This window comes from Mirounga leonina, unplaced genomic scaffold (assembly GCF_011800145.1).
Source record: "Mirounga leonina isolate KUSES-001 unplaced genomic scaffold, KU_Mleo_1.0 Mir_237, whole genome shotgun sequence".
Classification (NCBI taxonomy): domain Eukaryota; kingdom Metazoa; phylum Chordata; class Mammalia; order Carnivora; family Phocidae; genus Mirounga; species Mirounga leonina.
The window spans coordinates 4187-12515 of NW_023270623.1; the positions used below are offsets into that span (position 1 = coordinate 4187).

At 44.2% G+C, this 8329-nt stretch overlaps 1 gene segment (V, D, J or C); it reads right to left on the reverse strand.

The window, feature by feature from the left end:
- Positions 1-526, reverse strand: part of LOC118026452 — a gene marked incomplete at its 3' end in the record, with an annotated part of 4684 nt that extends 4158 nt beyond the window's left edge. Inside the window, exon 1 of the C gene segment in view lies at positions 263-526.
- Positions 527-8329: the final 7803 nt, after the last annotated feature.

An 8329-nucleotide genomic window follows, 5' to 3' on the forward strand; every position in this document is an offset into this window, starting at 1 on the left:
CCCTGGACTCCTGTAGCATGTTGAGCTCCCTGATCAGCCTCCCTGCTGTCTGGGTCCTGAGCACATGGGAGCCGTACCAGCCCCGCCTGGTCTGCTCCACTCATCTGCTGCTCATCTGGTGCAGCCCAGGGCCTCATGGCCAACACCTCTGACCCTGCCCTGGGGCTTGAGCCGGCTCCCTTGGCCTGGACAGGACCCTCAGTCCACCTGGTGTCCTCCTCCTCCTCCCCTGTGCTGAGCCAGCCCCTTTCTGTGTCCTCACCTCAGACCCATCTGTCCATGTTGGCATTGGTCCTGCAGTGGCTGAAGCTGGTGCAGCCCCCGGCTCCCAGCACAGGTGGTGAAGGGCAGCCCTCAGGCTTCTGCCCACCATGCCCGTCATGGTCCTTGAAGGTCCCGGTCCTGGCCCCCCTCTGTCAGCGTCTGGTGCATTCAGCAGTGTTGGTGTGGGTGAGCCCCTCCCGTGCCTCCCTCGTCCCTGCCCTGGGTGGTGCCATGGACTTCAGGCAGCCTGCCTTCCCCCGTGCGGGCTCACCTGCTCCAGTCCCTCCATGGGGTCCTGAGGGCCTGGTGTTCCTCAGCTCCTGTAGCTGGTTCTGCTATCCCCACCTCAGTCCCTCGTCTTTGCTCCATGCAGATCACACTCAGCATGGTTGGGGCTGTGGGAGCCGCTCCCCTGCAGCCATGCTCGCCCCTGCACCCCACCTCCTCCCTGCTGTGGCCCCAGGCACACGTGGCTCCTTGTGGCTGAGCTCTGTGCCCACAGCCTTGCTTCCTAGCCTCCAGGCAGCCCTGGGAAGACTAAGAACAGGATTGAAACCAAGAGGCTTGGCTTGCTTCCTGAAGTTCCCTTTTCTTCTGGGTGGTTTCTGTCTCAAACAGCCAGTGGGGGAGTCCGGACACAGCCAAGGGTGCCCCACGGGAGTCTGCGGGGGTGGGGTGTGGTGGGTGCCCAGGGGCCCAAGGGAGAGCACAGGAACCCCCCTCCACAGGATGCTCTTAGCTCTCTGCCTCCTGCAGGGATATGCTTGCTGCCTGCTCCCTGGCAGAGCAGTCTAAGCTGCTCTCAGCTGAGCCCTGTGGTGCCCCCAGCCCTGGTGGGCTCCTCCTTGTGCCCCAGTGAGCTTGCAGCGTGGGTGCAGACTGTCCCACCTGTAGCCTGCGGACCAGCCCTGGGCTTGCCCTGTCCACACAGCAGGATGGCCTCCCAGTAGAATCGTGTCCTCCTTTGGCTCCCTCCATGCCTCGGCTCTAAATAATCTGACATCTAATTGCACGTTTGGAGTGTGGTGTATCTGAACGGTGCTGTGTCCCGGGTCCCCACACCCAGCGGAAACCATGTCAGCAACCTCAGCAGGTCTCGCCGTGAGCCCCGAAGCAGAGCTGGGCGGCCCTTGGGAGGGTCTGTCCTTGCCCCCGACTGCCCTGCCCTTGGAGCCTGTGTGGCTTGATGTATTTTATTTTTTTAATTTAATTTTATTATGTTATGTTAGTCACTATACAATACATCATTAGTTTTTGATGTGGTGATCCACACTTCATTGTTTCATAAAAAACCCAGTGCTCCATGCAGTAAGTGCCCTCCTTAATACCCATCACCAGGCTAACCCATCCCCCCACCCCCTCCCCTCTAGAACCCTCAGTTTGTTTCTCAGAGTCCATCGTCTCTCATGGTTCCTCACTTCCTCCGATTCCCCCCCATTCATTTTTCCCTTCCTTCTCCTAATGTCCTCCATGCTAGTCCTTATGTTCCACAAATAAGTGAAACCATATTATAATCGACTTTCTCTGCTTGACTTATTTCACTTAGCATAATCTCCTCCGGTCCCATTCATGTTGATGTAAAAGTTGGGTATTCATCCTTTCTGATGGCTGAGTAATATTCCATTGCATATATGGACCACATCTTCTTTATCCATTCTTCTGTTGAAGGGCATCTCAGCTCTTTCCAGTTTGGCTTGTGGACATTGCTGCTATGAACATTGTGGTGCATATGGCCCTTCTTTCAACTACATCTGTTTCTTTGGGGTAAATACCCTGGGGTGCAATTGCTGGGTCATAGGGTAGCTCTATTTTTAAATTTTTGAGGAACATCCACACTGTTTTCCAAAGTGGCTGTACCAACTGACAGGGCAAGAAACAACAAATGTTGGAGAGGTTGTGGAGAAAGGGGAACCCTTTTACACTGTGGTGGGAATGCAAGTTTTTTCTATTTTTTGAAACATCTTCAGTAGTATAGATATTATTTCTTCTTTTTTAAATTTTATTATGTTAGTCACCATACAATACATCATTAGTTTTGATGTAGTGGTCCACGATCCATTGTTTTCGTATAATACCCAGAGCTCCATGCAATACGTGCCCTCCTTAATACCCATCACTGGGCTAACCCATCACCCCACACCCCTCCCCTCTAAAACCCTGTTTGTTTCTCAGAGTCCATAGTGTCTCATGGTTCATCTCTCCCTCCAATTTCCCTCCCTTCATTTTTTCCCTTCCTTCTCCTAATGTCCTCCATGCTAGTCCTTATGTTCCACAAATAAGTGAAACCATATTATAATTGACTTTCTCTGCTTGACTTATTTCACTTAGCATAATCTCCTCCAGTCCCATCCACGTGGATATAAAAGTTGGGTATTCATCCTTTCTGATGGCTGAGTAATATTCCATTGTATATATGGACCACATCTTCTTTATCTATTCATCTGTTGAAGGGCATCTCGGCTCTTTCCACAGTTTAGCTATTGCAGACATTGCTGCTATGAACATTGAGGTGCATATGGCCCTTCTTTTCACTACATCTGTGTCTTTGTGGTAAATACCCAGTAATGCAATTGCTGAGTCATAGGGTAGCTCTATTTTTAATTTTTTGAGGAACATCCACACTGTTTTCCCAAGTGGCTGTACCAACTTGCATTCCCACCAACAGTGTAAGAGTGTTCCCCTTTCTCCACAACCTCTCCGACAGTTGTTGTTTCTTTCCCTGTCCATTTCTGCCATTCTAATTGGTGTAAGGTGGTATCTTAATGTGGTCTTGATTTGAATTTCCCTGATGGCTAATGATGATGAACATTTTTTCATGTGTCTGTTAGCCATTTGTATGTCTTCTTCAGAGAAGTGTCTTTTCATATCCTCTGGCCATTTTTTTGACTTGATTATTTGTTTTTTGGGTGTTGAGTTGGAGAAGTTCTTTTTAGATCTTGGATACCAGCCCTTTATCTGTAGTGTCATTTGCAAATATCTTCTCCCATTCAGTGGGTTGTCTCTTTGTTTTGTTGACTGTTTCCTTTGCTGTGCAGAAGCTTTGTATCTTGATGAAGTCCCGGTAGTTCATTTTTGCTTTTGTTTAACTAGCTTTTGGAGATGTATCTTGAAAGAAGTTGCTGTGGCCAATGTCAAAGAGGTTACTGCCTATGTTCTCCTCTAGAATTTTGATGGATTCCTGTCTCACATTGAGGTCTTTCATCCATTTTGAGTTTATCTTTGTGTATGGTGTTAGAGAATGGTCGAGTTTCATTCTTCTGCATGTGGCTGTCCAATTTTCCCAGAACCATTTATTGAAGAGACTGTTTTTTTTTCCATTGCATGTTTTTTCCTGCTTTGTCAAAGATTATTTGACCATAGTGTTGAGGGTCCATATGTGGGCCCTCTCTTCTGTTCCATTGGTCTATATGTCTGTTTTTGTGCCGGTACCATGCTGTCTTGGTGATCACAGCTTTGTAGTATAGCTTGAAATCGGGCAACGTGATGCCCCCAGCTTTGTTTTTCTTTTTCAACATTTCCTTGAGGATTCAGGGTCTTTTCTCATTCCATACAAATTTTAGGATTGTTTTTTCCAGCACTTTGAAAAATGTCATTGGAATTTTGATCGGGATGGCATTGAAGGTATAGATTGCTCTGGGTAGCATAGATATTTTAGCAATGTTTATTCTTCCAATCCATGAGCATGGAATGTTTTTCCATCTTTTTTGTTTTCTTCAATTTCTTTCATGAGTGTTCTGTAGTTCCTAGAGTATAGATCCTTTACCTCTTTGGTTAGGTTTATTCTGAGGTATCTTATGGTTTTTGGTGCTACTGTAAATGGAATCATTTCCTAATTTCTCTTTCTACAGTTGTGTTGTTAGTGTATAAGGAAGCGATTGATTTCTGTGCATTGATTTTATGTCCTGCCACATGACTGAATTGCTGGATGAGTTCTAGTAATTTGGGGTTGGAGTCTTTTGGGTTTTCCACATAAATTATCATGTCATCTGTGAAAAGAGAGTTTGACTTCTTCTTTGCCAATTTGAATACATTTTATTTCTTTTTGTTGTCTGATTGCTGTTGCTAGGACTTCTAGTACTATGTTGAACTATAGTGGCGAGAGTGGGCATCCTTGATGTGTTCCTGATCTTAAGGGAAAGGCTTTCAGCCTTTTTCCATTGAGGATGATATTCGCTGTGGGTTTTTCATATATGGATTTTATGAACTTGAGGAATGTTCCCTCTATCCCTATACTCTGAAGAGTTTTAATCAGGAAAGGATCTTGTATTTTGTCAAATGCTTTTTCTGTATCAATTGAGAGGACCATATGGTTCTTCTCCCTCCTCTCATTAAAATGTTCTATCACATTGATTGATTTGTGAATGTTGAACCACCTTTGCATCCCAGGGATAAATCCCACTTGGTCGTGGTGGATGATCCTTTTAATGTATTGTTGGATCCTATTAGCTAGAATTTTGTTGAGGATTTTGGGATCCATATTCATCAGGGATATCAGTCTGAAATTCTCCTTTTTGATCAGGTCTTTGCCTGGTTTGGGGATTAAGGTAATGCTGGCCTCATAGAATGAGTTTGGAAGTTTTCCTTCTGTTTCTATTTTTGAAACAGCTTCAGTAGAATAGGTATTAGTTCTTCTTTGAATGTTTGGTAGAATTCTTCAGGGAATCCATCAGGCCCTGGACTCTGGTTTTTTGGGAGGTTTTTGATCACTGCTTCAATCTCGTTACTGGTTATTGGCCTATTCAGGTTGTCAATTTCTTCCTGTTTCAGTCTTGGCAGCTTATAGGTTTCCAGGAAGGCCTCCATCTCATCCAGATTGCTCAGTTTATTAGCATATAGTTGTTGATAATAATTGCTAATAATTGTTTCTATTTCCTTGGTGTTAGTCATGATCTCTCCCCTTTCATTCATTAATTTTATTAATATGGGTCCTTTCTCTTTTCTTTTGGAGAAATGTGGCCAGTGGTTTATCAATCTTATTAATTCTTTCAAAGAATGAACATCTAGTTTCGTTGATTTGATCTATTGTGTTTCTGGTTTCTAATTCATTGATCTCTGCTCTACTTTTAATTATTTCTCTTCTAATGTGTGGCTTAGGCATCGTTTGTTGCTTTTTCTCTAGTTCTTCAAGGTGTAGAGTTAGTTGGTGAATTCTGGATTTTTCTATTTTTTTTGAGTGAGACTTGGATGGCTATGTATTTCCCCCTTAGGACCACCTTTGCAGTTTCCCATAGGTTTTGGATCGATGTGTTTCCATTCTCATTGATTTCCATGAATTGTTTAAGTTCTTCTTTGATTTCCTGGTTGACACAAACATTCTTGAGCAGAGTGGTCTTTAGCTTCCAAGTGTTTGAATTTCTTCCAAATTTTTTCTTGTGATTGAGTTCCAGTTTTAAAGCATTGTAGTCTGAGAATATGCAGGAAATAATCTCAATCTTTTGGTATCAGTTGAGACCTGATTTGTGACCCAGTATGTGGTCTATTCTGGAGAAAGTTCCATGTGCGCTCGAGAAGAAAGAGTATTCTGTTGTTTTAGGATGGAATGTTCTGTAAATATCTATGAGGTCCATCTGGTCCAGTGTGTCATTCAAAGTTCTTGTTTCCTTGTTGATATTCTGCTTAGATGATCTGTCCATTGCTGAGAGTGGAGTATTGAGGTCTCCTACAATTAACGTATTGTTATCAACATGACTCTTTATTTTGGTTAACAGTTGGCTTATGTAGATGGCTGCTCCCATGTTGGGGGCATAGATATTTACAATTGTTAGATCTTCTTGTTGGATAGACCCTTTAAGAATGATTTATTGTCACAATGTGGGGGGGGGGAATTGGAGGGAGAGATGAACCATGAGAGACTATGGACTCTGAGAAACAAACAGGGTTTTAGAGGGGAAGGGGGGGATTGGTTAGCCTGGTGATGGGTATTAAGGAGGGCATGTACTACATGGAGCTCTGGGTGTTATATGAAAACAATGGATCATGGATCACCACATCAAAAACCAATGATGTATTGTATGCTGACTAACAACATAATAAAAAAAAAATCCATAACCTAAAAAAAAAAAATAAAAAAAAGAATGATTTAGTGTCCTTCTGTGTCTCTAACTACAGTTTTTAGTTTAAAATCTAATTTGTCTGATATAAGAATTGCTACCCCAGCTTTCTTTTGAGGTCCGCTGGCATGGAAGATGGATCTCCATCCCTTCACTTTCAGTCTGGATGTATCTTTAGGTTCAGAATGGGTCTCTTGTAGACAGCATACGGATGGGTCCTGTCTTTTTATCCTAACTGCAACCCTGTGCCATTTTATGGGAGCTTTTAGGCCGTTCAAGTTGAGAGTGATTATTGAAAGATATGAATTAATTGTCATCATGTTGCCTGTGAAGATGTTGTTTTTATAGATTGTCCCTGTAAATTGCTGTTGTATATCACTCTTGGGGTCTTTCTCCTTTTATAGAATCCTCCTTAATATTTCTTCCAGGGTTCACTTAGTATTCACATATTCTTTCAGTTTCTGCCACTCTTGGAAGTTCTGGATCTCTCCATCCATTCTAAATGACAGCCTTGCCAGATAAAGTATTCTTGGCTGCATGTTCTTCTCGTTTAGTACCCTGAATATGTCTTGCCAGGCCTTTCTGGCTTGCCAGGTCTCTTTGGATAGGTCTGACGTTATTCTGATGTTCCTCCCTCTGTACGTAAGGAATCTCTTTCCCCTAACTGCCCTTGAGATGGTTTCCTTGGTTCTAAGATTTGCAAGTTTTATTGTTACATGCCAGTCTGTTGGCCTGTTTTCCTTGATCTTGGGAGGGGTGCTCTCTGTCTCTAGGACACAAATGTTTGTTTCATTCCCCAGATTAGGGAAGTTTTTAGCTATGATTTGCTCAAATATATGTTCTACTCCTCTCTTTCCACCCCCTCCGGGATCCCAATAATTCTGACATTGGAACGTTTCATGGTGTCACTTATTTCTCTGATTCTACTTTCATGGATTCTGAGTTTTTTCCCCTGGCCTCCTTTTTTTCTTTCTATTGTCTTCACAATTGCTAGCCTGAATTCCATCTCCGATATGTTGGTTATATCAGTATCCATTTGTAAATTTGTGGCATAAGCATAGTCTCTGATTCTTTCCTATTTTGGGGGTTCCTCCTCCTAATCATTCTGTTGAAGTGTGGTTGACGGAATGTATAGAGTCCAAATTATTGATCACAACCCAAGCAAGATGCACCTGTTTTCTAGGGACCTTAGGGTTGATGGCCTCTTGTTCTCCCAGACTGTCTTCTGCGAGAGGGGCCTGCCATGCTGTTACTCAGGCAACCCTGTTTGAGCAGAGTTGCCTTGCCCCCTGTGTTGTGGGATGGACTCAGTGAAAACCGGTGTTTTGGGGCTTTTGTTCTCTGGCAGCTTTCCATGGCAGCTTTCTGCATCTGTTTCCTGAGAGTCAGAGCAGAAGAGACCGTTTCCAACCCTCTGCCTCAGAGCAAAGAGATCGTAGTCTGTTCTTCAGTGAGCTCTCCAGGCCACACTATCTCTGCTTCTGTCTGTGCTGCTGTAAACTGCAGTGTCCTGGGTTGTGCACCCCTCAGCAGAGCTCGCAGTCCTCGCCCCCAGGTCAGGGCATGTGTTTGCCATTTGTGCTTCTAAAACCACCAGTCACTCCCAGTTCACATGCGCCACCCCGCATCTCCATGTTTCAGCCTGGGGGGCTGCCCTATAGTCCTTTCCCTGTTGCTACCAGTCTGGGAGTGTGTGTCTGGTCCCCAGCACGGGAGGTTTTGCGCTGCTGTGTTATTTCCCCTTCCCGGCACCAGCTCTTATGGCAGCTCCCTCCTATTTCCATTTATCTTCCAATATCTGTTCCCAGAATCATGGCTCCCTGATTTATATCTTGAAACCAACTGCCCATGATATTCTCTTTGTAGAGATACAGGTATATCTTCTTACATCTCAGGCTGATTTTGTGGGTGTTCAGAGTAGTCTGGTAGATATCCAGCTCAATTCTGGGAATAAGTTGGAATAGGATCCCCTACTCTTCCATCATCTTTTCCTGAACCCTCCTTCCATTTTTTTT